The sequence below is a fragment of the Benincasa hispida genome, chromosome 12 (genome assembly GCF_027475165.1).
Source record: "Benincasa hispida cultivar pf3 chromosome 12, pf3_genome.v1.1, whole genome shotgun sequence".
Taxonomy (NCBI): Eukaryota; Viridiplantae; Streptophyta; class Magnoliopsida; order Cucurbitales; family Cucurbitaceae; genus Benincasa; species Benincasa hispida.
Window position 1 is genome coordinate 30,431,533 of NC_143489.1, and position 21,473 is coordinate 30,453,005.

Below are 21,473 nucleotides of genomic sequence, written 5' to 3' on the forward strand. Positions count from 1 at the left end.
AGCGGTTTTGCAAATAGACACTTTATTATACTCAACTTCATTCAAAGCACAAAATAAGTAATTAATAGCTTTGGCATTTAAAGAGCATGCTTTCTTTTCATTTATTGACCATTCTTCCTTAAGTTTTATAGTGCTAACACCATCAACATCTTTTGTTGGAATTTTAAAACCTTCCTCAACAATATCCCATAAATCATAATCAATATAAAGCAAGAAAAATCTCATTCTATTTTTCCAATTACTATAATTATTGCCATTAAAGAAATGAGGATTTGTAATAGATTGACTAACGGTAATAAAACCTAAAGTTGTCATAGCTAAAACACAATTAAGTTTATCAAGAAATAAATATTTCAAGAAGAGCAACCCACTCTGATACCAATTGTTGGATCGATATGGCAACCCTAGAGGGGGTGAATAGGGTTTAATTAAACTTTTTTTTTCTAAATTAACCCAATTAAACTAATTAATATACTTTTTTTTATAAATAATAAGAAAAATTCAAATTATGCAACAAATAAGATGACAAAAAATGTGATAATTTAATTCCATCAAATTTTAGCAAATAAATAAGAACAAACTAAAACATACAATAAATTGCTTAAATTAATTGCAAAAATAAAAAGGAAAGAGTTAAAGAAGAAGACACCGTAATTTTTATAGTGGTTCGGTCAAAATCGACCTACTCCACTCCCTAAGCGCCTCTTGGGAATTTGAATAAAATCTTTCCGACTCTTTCCACGGATTAGAGCCCAACCGTTACACCACCGCTCCTTTTACAGATTCAAGAGCAAACCCGATCCTTTCCATGGTTTAGGATCAAGCCGTTACAAATGTTGAAATTTTTTAAGAACACAATACAACTCACACTAGAGTGGATTTACAAGTTTAAGCACTCAACAAGTTTATCCTTACAATACAATAACACTCTCTCAAGAATAAGATGAAAAAAAAATTGGAAACTTAGAGAGAGCAACAATGGAACTTTTGAGTTTTGGAGGATTATGAAATGTAAAATTTGTTAGTTTAAAATTTGGAGAGGAAGATGGTTTATGTAGAGACGGAAAAATTTTTAGAAACCACAATTAATTTGGACCATTGGATTTTGGAAAAGAAAAATCAAAGGTGGAGATTTTAAACTAAACTAGTCGTTAGATACAAACAAAATATAATATTAAATTCCTTTTCTTTTGAAATTCATTTTCTTTTTAAAATTAATCCAAAAAATAAAAAAACATACCATGTATCAAAAACTAGCCGTTAGACACAAACATAAAATAATATTAAATTTATTTTCCTTGTAATTCATTTTCTTTTTAAATTCATTCTTTTTAAAGTCAATCCAAAAATAAAAAAACATACCATGTGTAAAAAAATTGCCGTTAGACACAAACATAAATAATATTAAATTTATTTTCCTTTTAAATTTCTTTTTAATTTCAATTTTTTTTAAATTTTAAATCAATCCAAAAATCAAAAGTTCATCATATGTTAATCTCTTAATGATCCACCATTCAACCAATATGTTGCCACATGTTTACATGCAAATGGTTTGGTTATGCCACGTCATCCACCACAGTATTTTCTCTATAGATTTGTTTCGGTCATATCGTTTTCGTTTTAGCTCCGATTTGAGTGATTCAAGAGGTGTTGGAATCGTTGTTCGAGCTCTATGCTATGGACATATTAAAACACTAAGATTTTCAGTAATTAAAAATTGAGTTTTTTATCATCAAAACATTGATGAATTAATTAATTAAAATTAATAATTTGAGATTAAGAGCTAGTGCTATCGTATAGCGTTGGACAAAGCTAAACGATCGTATAGTGCTATCGTATAGCGCTGGACAAAGCTACACGATCGTGTAGTGCTATCGTATAACGTTTCTTCACATCGTTTAGCGCCCACTTAAAGCTACACGATCGTGTAGTGCTATCATATAGCACCTCTTCACATCGTTTAACGTCTGTAGCTACACGATCGTCTAATGTTTATACCTCAACGACGATATCTGAGCAGAGGCTGAAATACTGGAATCTGCAGCTCGGCCTTCTTCATTTGTTTCTTCAATTACATCTTAATTTCAACTCTAATGACTCCAAATAAATTATAGACTCTTGAGAACACATATGAGCTCATGAATCAAGAGCCAATTACAAATTTAATCTAGAAATCAAAGAGAAATTAAATGCCAAATCTCAGAAAACCATATCAATGCACCATGTTCATATAACTCATGAAAAACACCCACCATACCAAAATTAAACCAAATTGAGTGCTTAAATGGTGCTCTGATAACAATTGTAAGAGTATATCAGCATGTAGCGAAAACAACAAAGATCAATAAGCACTCTAATTCATTCATTTTGGCAGTAACTAAAGCATGTTCATCAATCACAAGAGGGTTCGAAGCCATACCTTCGTAGAACTTCTTCAAATCTTGATTCTCAACTGTAATCTTCTCCGAAACTTGCTGTGAACCACCTTAAAATCTTCCCCACCATTCTCTTGGAGCTTTAGAATGAGTTGTGGGACTCAAAATCAGCTTGAATGAAAGAAAACTTGGAGAAAAGTGATAACTGGTAGAAATACAAGTTATTACAACTCAAATAAGTAAAACAATGAGAGAATGCGATGGTAAAATAGGCAATATCATGTCCGAAAGCACTAAATTGAAAGGAATTGCGATCATAAGCGCTCATCGCATAAAAGCAGTTAATTTACCTATTTTGTGCAGGTACAATGCGATGGCGCAAATGAAATTGTGATCCAAAGGCACAATGCGTCAGCGCATTTGAAGATTGCGATCGCAAGTCATGTGATCGTGAGAAGTTTCTTAAAAAGGTGGCCGCATAAAGACCTCACATCAGGGCGACAACATAATAAATCATGATGGGACGGAAAGCTGATAACGATCGATTCTGAATTTAGTTGACAAGCCGTTAAAAGCCACACTGTAGCAAGTAACTCAACTTTCAGTGACATTTAAACGGCGCAACAGAGTAGGGCAATTAATGCCGCCCATCATTGCAATCATTAGCAAGAGAAGTGCTTCACCTTGAAATCTATAAATATCGAAGGCTGCAAAAGAAAAAAGCGAGTTAGTTAGTTAGTCTATTCACGCACATACTCATACATATACATAACAGACGGAGAGAGCAAAGAGACGAGGAAGAAGCCAAGAGAAATCGCTCCTGGACAGATCGAGAGACTGCCAAAAAGCAACACAAAGGAGAGAGGGCCTTCACTTGCGAGAGCAATAATACACAACTAGAACAGAGTTGAAGTGATAAAGAGCAGTGTAAAAGGCCACGGGAAGCGAGACATTGCTTACCGGGCTTCTTGTCTCTCAAATCCATTTTTTATTTTGTATTCAGTACTTTATTTGCAGAAAATGGAAACCTCATTTCAATCTATGTTCAATCTCTCCATACCACGAATGAGTAGCTAAATTTCTGAATGGGTCGAGAAGTACTTAGCTAGCATGACTTAAGATTTACATTTTATAGGGTCATCTTGTCTTATGTATGCATCATTCACCCTTTGGACATACTTGAGAGAGTAGTCTAAAGATAGAATCTACACTTGAAAGAGTCAGATTAGAATCTAGGCTTGAGAGAGGTGGATTAGAATCGCATAAACAAGAAGTAGAAACTTAGACATAAGTTTTATTGCTATTTACACATCGCATGCGCCCTAGAAATAGGAATGATGGTATGCGGTCACCTTGTTTTATGTGTGCATCATTCATCATCGCATAGACAAGAGTATTTTTTAGAAATAAGTCCTATCGACTATTTTGCATATACATCGCATGCGTCCTAGAAATAGGAATTATGGCATTCTGCATTGAGAGATGTAGTATTGATATTTGTGTGTAGCATGATCGCATAACTTGTGCATAATCTTAGGAAATGTTAGCTAAACCCCTTCTCAACCCCTTCATCGCATACTTATCGTAACTCTACGTGTTCATCATCTCTACGTTCAACTTCGTTGCATAGGAAAAATCTCAATCAAAACATTATCCACTTCATTTGTTTTTACTACCGCAATAAAATCAAAGTGTTTGTCGCCAGTCCCTGTGTTTGACCCTAGACTTACCAGGAAACCTAAGAAGGTTTATACTTGGGCCTTGTTAGGAAAACTTGCGTGATCACTGCATAACACACATCATCGCAAACTCACACCATAACACACCATAATTGAACGCATCAAAAAGCTCACTGCTACAACCCACTTGAAGAATAATTTCTTCAACTCGAATTTTTCTGTAAAAACTATTTTGATGCATGCCTCAATTCCACTCCAATCTTCTTTATTTATTGCAGGTCTTTCATGCAAAGAAGATGGCTGCATGAGATGCAGCTCATGCTTGGAGTTATTGAAACCAAAAGAAGTGAGTTTAGTGTGAGCTAGTTGAAGGTTTAATGGAAAAATCCATATTTCCATTTTGTATTGATTTTCCAATTTTTCAATTTTTACCAAAAGATTTCAAAAATCAATTTGATTTTAAAAATTAAAAAAACTATTAATTTTGTAAAATTAAAAAAACTATTAATTTTGTAAAATTAATTTTCTAATAAAATTAATAAATAATTATTTAAATAAATTAATTAGTTCTAATTAATTTAATATCAAATATTAAATTAATTTTACACAAATCCACTTTCATATATTTAAACCACATTTAAATATAAATTCTCTTATTTCGTTTAATTCTAATTTGAACGTTTCAAATTAACTTATCATGCTACTCTAAAGCTAATCCATTTACGAGCTAGTAGAAGGACCTCGCGGACCTACAGATCATGGGCACCAACGATCCGAGATTAATTAGCTAAACTCATTATACCAAATCAACCCCCATTTGTTAACTAATGGGTCACTCCACTAAAGTCCATAGTTGAACTTCCCTCACTATAGATATATTATGTCCACTTGATATAACCATGATTAGTAAGTCGATACTTCACAGGTCGTTCGTAATCATAGCTGGGTCAAGATTACCTTTTTACCCCTATGAATACATCTCATTCCTTAAGTTTCTACTGACCCTCTAATGAACAATTTTGATTCATAATACTTATGAATCAAGTCCTTTCTCTATCATGAGAAGGCGGGACCCTAATTGTTCAAGACCTGGAATTAGTACTGAAGAAAACAACCTATCTGCTAACTCTAAATTGGGTAGGAGTGAATTTTATCTTGCAAAGCTATGTCCCCAGCTATTCAACCGATCTTATCCCCAAAATGGAAGGCTTATTGAGCAGTGCTGTTGGACTACTCTCACCCATGCAGATCAAAGGATAATCCCGAACAAACAAAAGTTCATAGCTAGCTCAGGATTAAGATCTAGTTATCCTAGGTTACTTAAACTGAAATAGTCAGTTTTAATAGTAAACGGTCGTTATAAAAAAAAAAAAAGTGACTATTTTGTGGTCCAGTCTATATGAAAACTCATTGCATAGGATGCCTCCACTCACATGTCTCTACATGAATGATCTGTGGATCACATTATTTGTATTACCTACAAAATGGCCCGCATCCAATAGTGTTACCAGGATGAGATACCTAATTTCATCCATATACTTATTAGACCATTTAGGCTATATACTATTAACTTGATCATGTTTATGTCACCACATAAAGTTAAAGTATTCGCACTATAGCCATAGATATGTTTATTGGATTTTCATAATAGAATGCAAAATCAACAACTTTATTGAATAAATTACTCAATAATATTTTATTGATAAATAGAATGTTTAACACGAACTGTGAGTTCTAGAACATTCCCAACAGACTCGACATTTGTTATGCAGTAGGTATTGTTAGTAGATATCAATCCAATTCAGGATTAGATCACTATACAAGGTCAAAACAATCCTCAAGTATCTACGGAGAACGAGGGACTATATGCTTGTGTTTGAAGCTAAGAATTTGATCTTTACAGGATACAAAAACTCTTATTTTTAGACTAATAGGGATTCTAGGAAATTCATATAAGGATCAATGTTCACTCTTAAAGGAAGAGTTATAGTTTAGCAAAGCATTAAGCTAGGATCATCATGGACTCCACAAAATGATTTGTAATTGTTACAATTGTTATAAAGTGTAACAAATGATCTGATCTTGATCATTCATGTGAAGACATGTGAGTGAAGGTATTCTATACAAAGAGTTTGTATAAGACTGGACCACGAAATGATTAGTCTCTCTTTATAACGCCGTTATTTGAAGAGTGAGTTGTGAACTAACTTTATTCTTGAGTGAGTTGTGAACTCCTATCTATAAAGGTGGTCATTTGATCTACATGGGTGAGAGCGACAAGATTCGTCCACTCAATATGCCTACTATTTTGGTGATTCGTCCAGGTGAGGAATAAGGTGAAGGAAATCGACACTCAAGATTTTCGTGAGTAGCGGAAGCAAGACTATTCCAAATTACAATCATGATCAATAGATATTTACAATCGACTTCAAAACAAACGGTTATGCAATTATACAGATAAACTACAGCATGTACAATACAAAAGAACAGAGATCAAACTCTATACGAACATAGGCAGAAGTGTCTCCACATTCCGATGCACAACTCTGATTGAACAACAACAACCACGAGCGTTTGATCTACACGACCGCAACACCGCAACGGACACCGCATGAATACTTCGTGCTCGTCCTCAACGAACTCCTCCGCAAGATGAACGAACACTGTGTTCATCCTCAGTGATACGAGCGACCTCCACAGCACCACGAACGGCTTTCAGAAAAACCTCAACGGTGTCGAGTTGAGTCTGACACCACCAACAAAGCGACCTTGGTATTCTCGGTATGAGAATCCAGAGGGTGGGCTCTGTTCGGACTTGGTGTGAGGCAGATGAAGGGGGAAACAACGATTGATTACACGACTAGGCAAGTGGGAGAAGTCCTACCTATCGCATAGGTTGATGCCCAATCGTTTAGATAAAGCTATGCGATCGTCTAGCAAAAGCTATGTGATCGTTTAGCTCGGTCTGTCGCGTACAGACTTTACACGATCGTGTACCTTAGGCCAACGATCGTCTAGCAAAGCTATGCGATCGTTTAGTAAACACTGCACGATCGTTTAGCTCGCACCTGCACGATCGTTTAGCTCCCCTAGCCGTCGTTTAGTAAATCTGTATTTACTTGACGACTACCGTGAGTTTCTTTTCGCGGAGAGAAAACTCAACATCCTTTTTCAAACTTTTGTAAAAAACTTTTTTTTCAAATATGAAACCAATTTCCTTTTAAACTCACGGTTACCATGATCCAATAACCACCCACTACTTTGGTTATTTAAAAGAAAAAGTATTAATTATCTAATAATTAATATTATTATAAACAAAAATGATAACCAACTTATCATACTATATTTATAACCTATAGTTTTGATATTTCATGTCATGAAACATATAAAGCATAGTTCTTTTTCTATTCCATGGTACTTAATGTAAATCTCATTTACATAAATCCTCCACTAGATGTATCTCATACATCAAAACGATTATATCATATATAATCAAAATATCTCTTGTCAATTTGAACATTTCAAATCAACACCAAAAACTGATCCTCAACATAATCCAAGCTACCAAGGGGACCTCATGGACCTGTAGATCCGAAGCTCTAACGGTATGTGAATAACTGACTAAACTCTTTAGTTCACGGGATTCACCATCCATTAACTGCCAGACACTCCACTAAATACCGACAGTTGAACTCTTCTCACTACAGATATATTATGTGTCCATCTTAACCAATCAGCAGTGCGACAACCCTTCACAAATCGCTCGTAAGTACAGCTGGGCCAATAACCGTTATGCCTTTATAGTTACATCTGTCTCCTTAAGTACCACTGATCCCTCTAATGAACATAAGTCATAGTCCCACTATGACTGAGTCTTCTCTTCCAAAGAAAAGTTGTAGCCACTATGTTCAAGCCCCGGAATCAACCCTTAAGGGAGAAATTTCTCTACTTATCCCTGCTTCAGGAAAGGAGTGAATTCCATATTTTGGATTGAGTTCCCAGCTCCTAGATCAGACAAGTCCCCAAAACGGTAGGCATGTTGAGTTGGCAATCCAGCCACTCTCACCCATACTAATCAAAGAACCGTCGTCAAAGGCAGGAGTTCCCTAAACACTCAGGATTGAGGTCGTGTCACCTATGGTCGTTTAGGTGAGATGCAAGCCTTTACTATCAATAGCGTTATATACAGAGTCTAGTTATTTTGTGGTCCAGGTCTTATACAAACTCTTTGTATAGGACACCCCCGCTCCTCGTCTCCACACGAATGATCAGGATCTACCATTTGTAGTAGTTTACAACACTTGCAAACCTCTATAAAGCGGGTCGTATCCATATTGTCACCAGGATCGGGTATCTCACCTTAATCCTTATACTACAGACCGATTTAGTTTATCACTTAAGGCATGATCTACTTATATATCACATATACATATTTAATTTCACATAAGATAACCAAGGAGCTTTGTTTATTGGATATGAGTAAATGCCAGAATTAAATAACACTTATTTTATTCATTGAACAATGTGTATCTTTACAAAACAACGAGACTCCAGGAAAATTAGGACACCAATCCTAACACAAGGAACACAACTACATAAAAATAAATTCACTTCTTCCCGTTGTTAGGGTAAGTAGATAAAATTTTCTTTTAAGGGCTGATTTCGGATCTTGAATAATGAGATGTCTCACCCTCTCGTTGGCCAGACGTTATAGTTGGACTATGACTAATTGTTCATTAGAGGGATCAGTGGCACTTAAAGAATTAGATGTAACTACAAGGGTAAAACGGTAATTTTGACCCATCTGTACTTACGAGCAATTTGTGAAGGGTCAATGCACTGTTGATTTTTTATATCCAATGGACTCAGAAATATATCTACAATGCAAAGAGTGCAGTTGTCGGTCTTTAGTGGAGTGATCAGCAGCTGATGAATGAGGATTAATTTAATTAAAGAGTTTAATTAATTAATCTCTATCATTGGAGCTCCAATCTATAGGTCCATAAGGTCCCCTTGTTAGCTCGATAAAGATTAATGAGAATCGAATTAATTTTAGATTAATTTGAATGTTCAAATTAGTTAAACGAAAATAATTGTATGAGATACAATTAATATAATGTATGTGATACATTATAATATAATGTTTAATGAGAGAAATAAATATTTGAATATGATTCAAATATTAGTTATATGAATGTGATACATATAAAAACTATAGGTTAAAATTAATATGAATATGATTCATATTAAAACTATAAGTTATATTAGAGAAGATAAACTATAGGTTATTTTATATGTGATATAATATGAACTATAGTTTATATATTATATGGGATATAATATATAATTTAGATTTAATTATATTAAATTTGTTAATATAATTAATATTTTAATTTTGAATTTTGAAATAACTCCCTTGGGAGTTATTTCACATTGGTGGAGGGAGTTATTCTACAACTCCCTCCTATCTCTCATATTGCAAAAATTAGGTAGATGAGAGACTTCACTTTTGAACGTGAAATTCAATTGGGGCAGAAGAAGTTCTCTATAAGCTTCATCTTTTTCCTATGTTTTTCTTTCAAAGAGAACTTCTTCCTTTCACCAAAATAAACCAAAGCGAGCCCACGAAACTTTGCAATGAGTCTCACCTTGAGAATAACAAGGTAACATTGTGGTGGTGTCCTCCATGCCAATTTCGTGATCTTGCAGTGGTGTTGTGTTGCTGTGAACGGGAGAAGTAGAGGAGATTTGTTCGCGAACACTCATTAGAGAGGAAACATGAAGAATCGGTTCTTCAAGAATCAGTTTTCTCACTAACCTCTTCCTCTCTTTGTTCGTGAACACTCATTAGAGGAGATTTGTTCGTGAACACTCATTAAAGAGGAAACTCAGTTTCCGTCTCTCTATTTAATTGAGTTTCATAAACGAATTTCTAAAACACCCGACATCTTTATGCTTCCACTATGGGAATTCCAAATTCCTTTAGTGGGAGGGTTGTGAACCCACCTGTTCATTATATAAGATTAACAGAAACCCTGACCGTCATATCAAATTGTGATTGAGGATCCATTGTCCGATAAATAGGCAATGGAAGATATGAATAAAGATGTATGGGTTAAAGCTATGGACCTCAAAATGGAGTCTATATACTTCAATTTAGTATGGGATCTATAGGTTGCAAATGTATCTACAAGAGAAAAAGGGGTGTAGATGGGAAGGTAAAGATTTTTAAGGCTAGATTGGTAGCAAAGGGTTATACCAAGATTGAGAGAGTGGGCTATGGGGAAACTTTCTCACCTATTGCCTTGCTAAAATCTATCTGTATTATCTTGTCTATTGCCACATATTATGACTATGGGATATGACAAATGGACGTCAAGACTGCCTTTTTGAATAGTAATCTTGAGAAGACCATTTATATGCAACAACCAGAGGAATTCATTAAAGAAGGTCAAGAGAAAATGGTTTGTAAGCTTAATCGATCCATTTATTGATTGAAACAAGCATCTCGATTTTGGAATTTAAGATTTGATACTGCAATCAAATCTTATGGCTTTGACTAGAATGTTGATGAGCTTTGTGTCTACAAGAAAATCATGAACAATTCAATAGCTTTTCTAGTGTTGTATGTGGATGATATCCTACTCATTGGGAATGATTTAGGTCCACTGACAAAGATTAAAGAATAGTTAGCAACCCAAATCCAAATGAAATATTTGGGAGAGGCGTAGTTTGCTCTAGGAATCCAGATCATCAGGGTTCGTAAGAACAAAACGCTAGCCTTGTCTCAGGCATCTTATATTCATAAGATGCTTGTCAAATATTCGATGCACAATTTTAAGAGGGATTTATTACCTTCCAAACATGGAATTGTATTGTCCAAGGAACAGTGTCTTAAGACACCTAAAGAAGTTGAGGAAATGAGACAGACCCCCTATACGTCAGTTATTGGTAGCCTGATGTATGCAATGTTATGTACTAGACCTGACATTTGGTATGCAGTGCAGATTGTCAATAGATATCAATCTAATCCAGGATTAGATCACTGGACAACCGGTAAACCATCCTCAAGTATCTTCAGAGAACGAGGAACTATATGTTGTGTATAGAGCTAAGGATTTGATCCTTATAGGATACATTAACTCTGATTTCCAGACTAATAGGAACTCTAGGAAATCCACATCAAAATTGATGTTCACTTTTAATGAATGAGTAGTAGTCTAGAGAATCACAAAGTAAGGTTGCATTGCTGAATCTACCATGGAGGCAGAGTATGTTATTGCTTGTGAAGCTGCCCAGGAGGCTGTTTGGCTCAAGAATTTTTTTACTGATTTGGAAGTAGTTCCAGACATGTCAAAGCCCAATACCCTTTATTGAGGTAATAGTGGTATTGTGACTAATTCCAGGGAGCCTAGAAGCCACCGAGGGAAGCATATAGAACGCAATATCATCTTATCTGGGAGATTATACATCGAGGGGGCGTGATCTTCACGAAAGTCACTTCGGATCACAATGTTGTTGATCCACTTACGAAGGCTCTCATGGCTAAAGTATTTGAAGGTCACCTAGAGAGTCTGGGTCTACAAGTCATGCATCATCTAGTCTAGGGCAAGTGGTAGATTTTACTGGATGCGTATTGTATGCTCTAGTTTATTATTTTGTGTACTGTACTATGTTTTAAATTTTGTATTTGTACACCTCACTAGCTTTAGGACAAGTGAGAGATTGTTGGGGTTGATGCCCTAAATCTCGTGGTTTCGTAGTTTGTATTTCATTTGTACATACAAATTATTTATTTAATAAAATAAGTTGTTATTTTATTTGACATTTAATTGCATTGACCCAAAACCAATAAACTAAGATCTAAGGTTATTTGATGAAGCTTAAATATATACGTGGAGACATACAAGTGGATCATATTTAAGTCATAACTTTGGAAGGATGTAGGTTTTCTGACTGACATTAAAAAGTGGCTAGCCGCCCAATTCAAAATGAAAGATTTGGGAGAGGCATAGTATGTTCTAGGGATCTAGATCATTCAAGATCGTAAGAACAAGAGGTTAGCCTTGTCTCAGGCATTGTACATTGATCAACTGTTGATCAGGTATAGGATGCAGGATTCCAAGAGGGGTTTATTACCCTTCAGGCATGGAATTGTTTTGTCTAAGGAGCAATGCCCTAAGACACCTCAAGAGGTTGAGGAGATGAGACAGATTCCCTATGCTTCGACTATTGGAAGCTTAATGTATGCAATGTTATGTACTAGACCTGACATTTGCTACGCAGTAGGGATTGTCAGTCGTTATCAGTCCAATCCAAGATTAGATCACTAGATGGCAGTCAAAACGATCCTTAAGTATCTTTGGAGAACGAGGGACTACATGCTCGTGTATGGAGATAAGGATTTGATCCTTACAAAATACACAGACTCTGAATTTCAGACTGATAGAGATTCTAAAAAATTGACATCATGGTCAGTGTTCACTCTAAATGGAGGGGTTGTAGTTTGGCCAAGCATCAAGCAAGGATGCACTGCGGATTCCACTATGGAAGCCGAATACATAGTCACTTGTGAAGTTGCTAAGAAGGTTGTTTGGCATAGGAAGTTCCTTACAGATTTGGAAGTTGTTCCAAATATGTCTTTACTGATCACTCTCTATTGTGATAACAGCGGGGCTATGGAAAATTCAAAGGAACCTCGAAGTCATCGTAGAGGTAAGCATATTAAACAGAAGTATCACTTGATCAGGGAGATTGTGCATCACAGTGATGTGATAGTCACAAAGATCACATCGGAGCACAATGTCGCTGATCCGTTTACAAAGGCCCTCATGACTAAAGTGTTCGAGGGTCATCTAGAGAGTCTGGGTCTATGGGACATGCGGTATCTTGTCTAGGGCAAGTGAGAAATGATACTGGGGTATAGAGTATGCCCTAGTTTATTGTACTTGTTTTTTTATGTATTGTACATTAGTCTCTTGAGACATTAGGACAAGTGGGAGATTTTTGGGATTGGTGTCCTAATTCTCCCGGAGTCTCGTAGTTTGTAAACATTGTACACATTGTTATGAATAAAATAAGAGTTATTTTATTTGCATTTACTCATATCCAATAAACAAAGATCTGTGGTTATTTTATGTAAACTTAAACATGTATATGAGATATATAAGTGGATCATGCCTTAAGTAATAACCTAAAAGGTTTGTAGTATAAGGATAAATGACGGATACCTTATCCTGGTGACACTACGGATACGGCCCACTTTGTAAAGGTTTACAAGTGTTGTGAACTACTACAGATGGTTTGATCCTGACCATTCATGTGAAGACAAGCGAGTGGAGGTGTCCTATACAAAGAGTTTTATAAGACCGGACCACGAGATGATTTGTCTCTTTACGTAACGAGATTGATAATTGAGACTTACATCTCACTAAAACGACCATAGGTGACATGACCTTAATCCAGAGTGTTTTGAGAACTTCTACTTATGAGGGCAGTCTTTTGATTAGTATGGGTAAGAGTGGCCAGATTTTCAACTCAACAAGCCTACTTTTTTAGGAATTTGTCTGATTGGGGAGCTAGGAACTCAGTTACACATGACAGAATTCATTCCTTCCCTGAAGTAGAGGTAAGTAGATAGATTGCTCCTTAATGGGTGATTCCAAGTCTTGAACATAGTGGTGACATCCTCTCTTTGAAAAAAAGAACCCAATCATAGTAGGACTATGACTTATTGTTCATTAGAGGAATTAGTGGTACTTAAGGAGTTAGATGTAACTATAGAGGCAAAACGAAAAATTGGTCCAACTGTACTTACGAGCGATATGTCAAGGGTTATCGCACTGTTGATTGGTTGATATGGACACAACAATATATCTTGTAGTGAGAAGAGTGCAGTTGTCGATGTTTAGTGGAGTGCCCGACAGTTAATGGATGGTGAATCTCGTGACTAAAGAGTTTAGTCAGTTATTCACGTACCGTTGGAGCTTCAAGCTACAAGTCCATAAGGTCCCCTTGGTAGCTCAATGGATTCAAGTTGAGAATTAGATTTTAGGGTTGATTTGAAGTGTTCAAATTAATAATAGGAAATTCAATTATATATGATATAATTGATGTGATGTATGAGATACATCAAGTGGAGGAATTAATGTAAATATGATTTAGATTAAGTACATAAAATAGAAAAAGAACTATGGTTTATATGTTTCATGAGATGAAATATTAAAACTATAGGTTATAAATATAATATGGTAAGTTAGTTATCGTATTTATTTATAATATATTAATTATATGATAATTAAATATTTTTCTCTAATAATCGATTGACTGGGATATTATTGGTGGTTTTATGGTAACCGTGAGATAAAAGAAAAATTGTTTTCCTAATTTTAGGTGTTTCCTCATTCGAAAAGAACTCGCGGATAAGCTATCCAGTGAAATAGTTTTACTAAGCGATAGCTTTTGAGAGACTACAAGATCAGCTAAACGACCGCTTACCTTTGACTATGCGATAGTCATTCAGCTGATCGTAGCTAAACGATTGAGTGGCAAGTCTATATGATAGGCTGCCATTTACTAAACGATCGAGCACATCGTTTATACAATAGACAGTATATTATCTTCCACTTGCTCGATCGTCTACTCGATCGTAGACTTCCAGTCTCTTCCTCAAGCCAAGATCAGATAGAGCTCACAACTCTTGGATTCTCACACCGAGAATACCAAGGTAACCATTATGGTGGTATCCTCACTTAGTTCGTGGATCGAGTTAGACTCGATTGATTTCGTGGAGGCTGCGTTCGTTGTGTTCATGGTCGTGGTGTTTCTGTTCGTTGTGTTTAAGAGTTTCTATTGGACGCATTGTAGACAGTTCGAGGGATTATTGAAGAATGGTTCTTCAAAGGTATGCATCCTCTATCCCTTATATCATCGTTTAGCATGCTGTAATTTCTTGTTATGCATGACCTGTTAGTTTCCATTTTAAGACTGTAATTGTTTGTGTTTAATTCGAATAAAATTTGGAACGATCCCTTCCGCTGCTCATGGAAATCCTCATGTTTGATTTCCTTCAATATTGACGAAACTACCTTCAGGTTGTGCAATGTTGATCTTCCAAGTATTACATTATAAGAAGATGGACAATCTACAACTAGAAAGTCCACCATCTTCATCAAGGAGGCAGTGCCCTCTCCAAATGTGACTGAAAATTCTATGCTTCCCTTTGGCTGTATTGTCTCTCCTCCAATACCTACTAAAAAAGTTATGCATCTTTTTAGCTGTTTTCTATCCAACTCCATCTTATTGAAGGCTTCTAGGGTTAGTACATTCACTGAACTTCTTCCATCAACCAACACACAAAATTTTTTTACATTTGCTAGTACCAGGCAAACAACTAGTGCTTCATCGTGTGGCTGGTGGAGAGCTCATGTTTCCTCCTCACAAAACTCAAAGATGGATCTTGAATTCCTTACTTGAAGTGAATGTATCTGGAAACCCTTTAGCTTTTCATTTTCTTCTCGAGCCATTGCCTTCCTTTTTCTGTTGGAATCTCCCTCTGCCAGACCTCTGAGGATTACCTTTACTTTTCTCATAAATGGTCTCTACCCACCATCTTTGGAGCTACCTCTGTTCGACCTTGGACCATCTGATGACGACGCTTCCTTCATTTTTTGATCGGCCAAGCACCTGATAAACTCTCATAAATATCCATTGTGCATTTAGGCTTCAATCTTGTCTTTTAACTGCATGCAATTTTTAGTCAGATGGTCGTGGTCCCGATGGAAGAAATGATATCTCTGTTTGTCCTTACGATGTGGCCCTGTCTTCATTTGCTCTGATTCTCTTAGGAGGTTCATGTGTTCTATCTCCATAAATATTTGTTCTATTAGGAGAGTAATTGGAGTGTACTTCTCAAATATTGGAATATTGTTGAACTTCATCTGATCTTAATCGTCCAGTTGATGCGTTATTTTATTAAGTGGAAATATGGATGAGATGCGTTGATGGAATTGTGTTGTGCAGTCAAGTTTCCCCAGCGAAATTCAAGTGTAAATCCCCCCGAGTTTCCTGGTAAGTCCAGGGTTGAACACAGGGGCTTGTGAAAATAGTTGCATTGGTGATTTTTATGAAGACTTGCGGTAACTAGTTAAATAAATAAATCGTTGGATTTGTTGTTTGCGTTGATAAAAAAAATAATGAATGCGGCAGAGTTTGAAAAGAGTTGGTAACGGGAAATACGATGAATATGCGGTGAACGGGTTAAGAAAATTTTTGGCTAACATTCCCTAGAATGCGTTCATGATTTGCGATCATGCAACATGCATACAATAGTACACCACCTCTCGACATGAGTGCTACGGCTTCTAAGGCTAGAACGCATGCGATAAGTCTATAGGGTTTACACATAATCCTCTATCTCTATTTATACGATGACAACATGACATTCACACAAATATGCAACCACATACTATCATTCCCATTCTGAGGATGCATGCAACATAAGCTGACAAACAGAGCTTATCTCTAAGTCCCTATCTCTTGTTTATGCAAGCCTAATCTTGCTCTTTCGAGTCCAGATTCTAACCTAGCTCTCTCGAGACATTAGGTTCTTTCTTTAGATTCTCTCTTGAGTAACTCTAAAGGGTATTCTGCACAACATAAAACAAGACAATCACAAGCAATGAACTTTCTAAGTCATGTTAGCTTAGTTCTTCTCAACCCATTCAACTAGTTTAGCTACTCATACATATTATGAGAGTGAGTAGATGCAGAAATAGAACTTCCATTGAATAGATATGAAGATGAAGTACAAAATAACAATGCAAGTATATTAAAGAGCCTAGTAGCAATTTCTTGCAGCCAGGCGTTTACACTGTTTCTACTCGTGCTCTAAAGATATTCCCGCTCTCTGCTCTTACGCCCCAAGGTTCTCTCTCAAGTTGCCCTGGGCGATCTCCGGCACCACCACTCTTCTCTTGCTTCGTCATGAAATGGAAAAGAAAACTATGAACAGAAGCAATTGGTTAACTTGTCAACTGATCAACCCCTTTTCTGAAGAATGTACTTGGTATTTATTGGGCATCAATGGTGAAAGGAGGCTTCTCTCTCCCGGTTGTACAGATGAGACAGCTTTAATTCCTGATTGACGCGCCGAATGATTATCACCAATAAAGCTGAGTGTACTTCGTGACCATTATCGGCTGTCAATTTAATTTGGATCCGACTGTCATCAGCTTTCTGTCCCATCACTCTTAATTATCCTTTCACCTGGATGTGCCCACCATGTTGTGCTGACCAAGTTGGGCGATCCTTCTCAGGCGAATGTTTGCGAGCACGATCAACGCAAAGTCTTGCGGTAAAGTTGCGCTCGACCGATAATTTCCTATGATCGCAATCTTGCATTGCGTTAACACATATTCTGCACAAAAATACAAAAATCAATAGTTCTAATGCGCTAAACACATGCAACTGTAATATTATAGAATTTATGCTTAATGGACGCAATTTAACATATTTTATCAATGCAATCCAACATTGTTTAATAACTTAGCACTATGATAACGTGCATTTATGTCCGTTATCACACCTCCAAATTTAAACAATGCTTGTCCTCAAGCATAAGCTAAAGATTCCTTTAGCAAGTCCACCGCAAAATTGTTTTCCTAAATTCCTCAAGGATACTTCATTCAAATTCTATATACCAGAATTTTCTTAAGTCTTATTCAAGTCTCTTCCTAAAATGGATTGCAAGCTTAACTTTCAAAAGAATATTACTAAATTCCAGAACATCGCATGATTTATTTCAGAAGAAAATTTTCTTCTGGGGTGTCAAATGATTTTATCCTTGCACAAAAATTTTCTTCATTGCTATTTTTTTCTGACCATGCGCTGATCCGAATGCCTTGCCTTCGTTTTGGCTTGCCCCCACTTGTGTCATGCGGACATCCAACTATGAGCAATGCACTCTTTCTCACACTAAACTCATATTGATTTGGCAATGGAGTTGCGGTCATTGATTTATGTGTTGATCCTGGTGACTTGCTTTCGTTTTGGCTTGCCCCCACGTGTGTCATGTGGACATCCAACTACGGGTAAGTGCCTTTCACAACTTAACTCTTATCAACATGGGTCTCCCATTGCATTGACAGTGGAGTTGTTATTCTCAAAATTTTTTTTTTTTATAGAAGATAGCAAGGTCGAAAATAAATACCTCACCCCCAAATTTAAAATGCGGCAATGTCTCATTGCCAAAAGATTAAAATAAGTCATGTAATGGTCATAGAATGCGTTATAAAGAAAGTTTGAAAGAAAGCTAGCAAACCCCTAACTTCGAGAAATATTTCATGAGGTGAATATTTTAAGACTCAGTTGTCTCTAGTGTATACGAAAAAAATAGAAGCATAATTTTTCATCATTGAAATCATACTTGGATAAGAAGCAAAATACGGTAACTCACTAAATTTATCTATGTCAAATGATTAGGGTAATTAAAGAGGATGCGGTGATAAAACTTTGAAGACTAAAATGCAATGTGATAGCGCAAAATTGGAAATAAAGATAAGGAAGAGTACATCTCCAAATTTTGCGCTGTCGCCCGCATTGTATTGACGCATACATCTTTGCGGCGATCTTTCTTCTTTGGGTTGCGGTGATGGAATAAGATAAGTGCTTCTTCGCATAACATTTCCGCAATCCAGTGCCTCGATCGTTGTAAGATAAACAAAGAGAGGGTCAAATTATTTTAAATAAAATAAAAATTGTTGTCGCAATTTTTTTTTTTTTTTTTTTTGTATAATAACGATAGTGATAGTAAAGTAAGGATAAATCAGAATTGAAAAGATAGTGAAAATTTCGAGTAGTGGAGAAAAGAGTTGAAGACTTAAGGTTTCCCAAAACTTACATCCCTGATAAGTTGCGATCATTTGATAACGTAGGGACCACCTACTTCCAACATAGAATTTATGCTTAATGGACTCAATTTAACATATTTTATCAATGCAATCCAACATTGTTTAATAACTTAGCACTATGATAACGTGTATTTCTGCCCGTTATCACCAGTCTACATCACTTGATCTCTGACTGTACTCTTTCAATCATTATGTCCCTCTCCTAAGGCCGAGGTGGAGGTGACCATCTCATTGGCTCATCTACTCTCCCCTTTGATCGTATTAGCTCCTCTGTGCTCATATACCTTTGTGCTCTGGTGACCAGCTCTATATAGGTTTTTGCATCCCTTTTTCCTAAGGATCTTAGGAACTTCTTGCCTCGAAGTCCATTAACTATGGCCAATAAAGTGACCGAATTAACGTATCCTTCTACCTGAAAAGTGCTATTGAATCGAACAATGTATTCTCTTATTGTCTCTCTCGATCCTTACTTGATTATTAGAAGATGTGTTGTTGATTTCCTCTGATCTCACTCTTCTAGGAACTGTGTGACAAATGCTCTCACTAGCTATTTGAATGATCCAATAGATTTTCTTTTTAATTGTTTGAACCACTCCTTGGCTGGCTCTACAAAGATGAAGGAGAACACCTTGCACTTGACTGCATTTTGTATCCCTTGGAGTTCCATCCAGGATTGGTATGGGTTTAGGTGTTCTATTGGGTCTCTTTTTTTATCTTAAGGTTTAATTGACGAAACTTTGAACTTTGGTGGGACCTTTTCCCTCATGATTTCATCAGTGAAAGGGGGGTCTACTTGTTCAATTAGAGCTTCTAGATCCACACCCTCTTTCACGGTTTTATAGCGCATATCCCCCTGTATGCTCTTGATCTCCTTTTGAATCTTCTGTAACTTTAATTTCCAAGGATCTTCTTGAGTTTTAGCCTCGGCCTCGGCTTTCATTACCTCTTCTGCGTTTTTGTGTTTTTCCTCGATCCAACTTTGCAAATCGGACTTGGGACAACTTCTGGTTGACACCATACGCGAGGAACAACCTCAACCTCGGTCACCCTCACTTCTCACAGAGCCTCTATGAACCTCGAATTTTAACTTTCTGCTGCCACTTTCATGCTTCTCTAATCTGCCGGTCTTATTATTACTTTCTTATTCGCGGTTGTAGAGATCTACCTCTCCCTTTACCATTTGTCTCCCGAATATTACTTTGAACCTCTCTGATCTTGTATGATAGGAATGGGATTCCCTCATACCTTCTATCATCAGCACTTTTGCTTTTGTTGGATTGTATACAAATACATCCTTGACCTATTTGTCATGTTGATCTTCTTGTTGGTCAATCACCTTGAGTAACCATGCTACATCATGTTCTATTCCGTCCACCTTGGCTTCCAACTCGTCATATTTGTCCTTCGCGGGCTACTTTTCTAATTGAGGTCGAAGAGCCTTTTCCTTTCGGACTCGCCAATGGTGGCATTCTTGGTTCGACTCATCTACATGAAATTTATGTTTGTGAACCTCTGACTCATTTTGAAAAGATTTTCTAGGCTTGCTTTTGAGTATTCTTCCCCACAGATGGCACCAACTATCAATGCCAAATTTTTTACCAAGTGAGTGTACCTGATCTCCACGGGGTAACAATGGTAAATTTGTTATTTTAGGGAAGAGAGCTCACTTACAAACAAAGAAGAACCTGGACACTGGTGTGGTGTAAGCCACAGCTACTCCGATGCTTAAGTCAGAAGGAGAAGAAAGAATTTGATACTGGTTTTTTAGAACTTCCCCCTTGTTTATGTTCTTTTCTATGTTATTTATAGGTTTTGTCCCTCCCACTATTCCTAATCCGATTAGGGTTTTTTATTGGGCTGCCTGTCTAGGAATTCCCTTTGGGCTGAGACTGACCAATCCAACATTCTTATCTGGTATTTTTAGGGTTTCATCCCTTTATGGCCAAGCATATGCTGGGCCAAACATCCTTAGGTTGTTCCTAATTGGCTTAGCCTTGGCTGCGATGAGGCTGACTAGACCCATTTAGTCTTATTCTTCTCCTCTTCATTTGTTGTATGTTGAGTATCCATGGTTCTAGAATCCACCCACAACACTGGCTCAACCAAATTTTTATATGTCTTAAGTGGGATCTCTCTTTAGATTAGATTAGATTAAAGATTGGGTGCATATTGTTTTGATATTTTTGAGAACCATAGCTCTAAGGTCTCTTTATGTTGGGGTTGATGTCCTAAATCTCGTAGGGTTCTATAGTTTGTAATTATATTGTACAAACATTTTATTTATATAATAAAATATATGATGTTTTATTTCAAAATTAGTTGCATTAACCAAAATCAATAAACTAACATCCAAGGTTATCTTGTAGCTTAAACATATATGTAGAGACATACGGGTGGATCATGTTTAAGTGATAAGCTAAATGGTTTGTAGTAAATGGAGAAGGTTGGATACCTTATTTTGGTGACACTACGGTATGACCCGCTTTGTAGATGTTACAATTGTAGTAAAG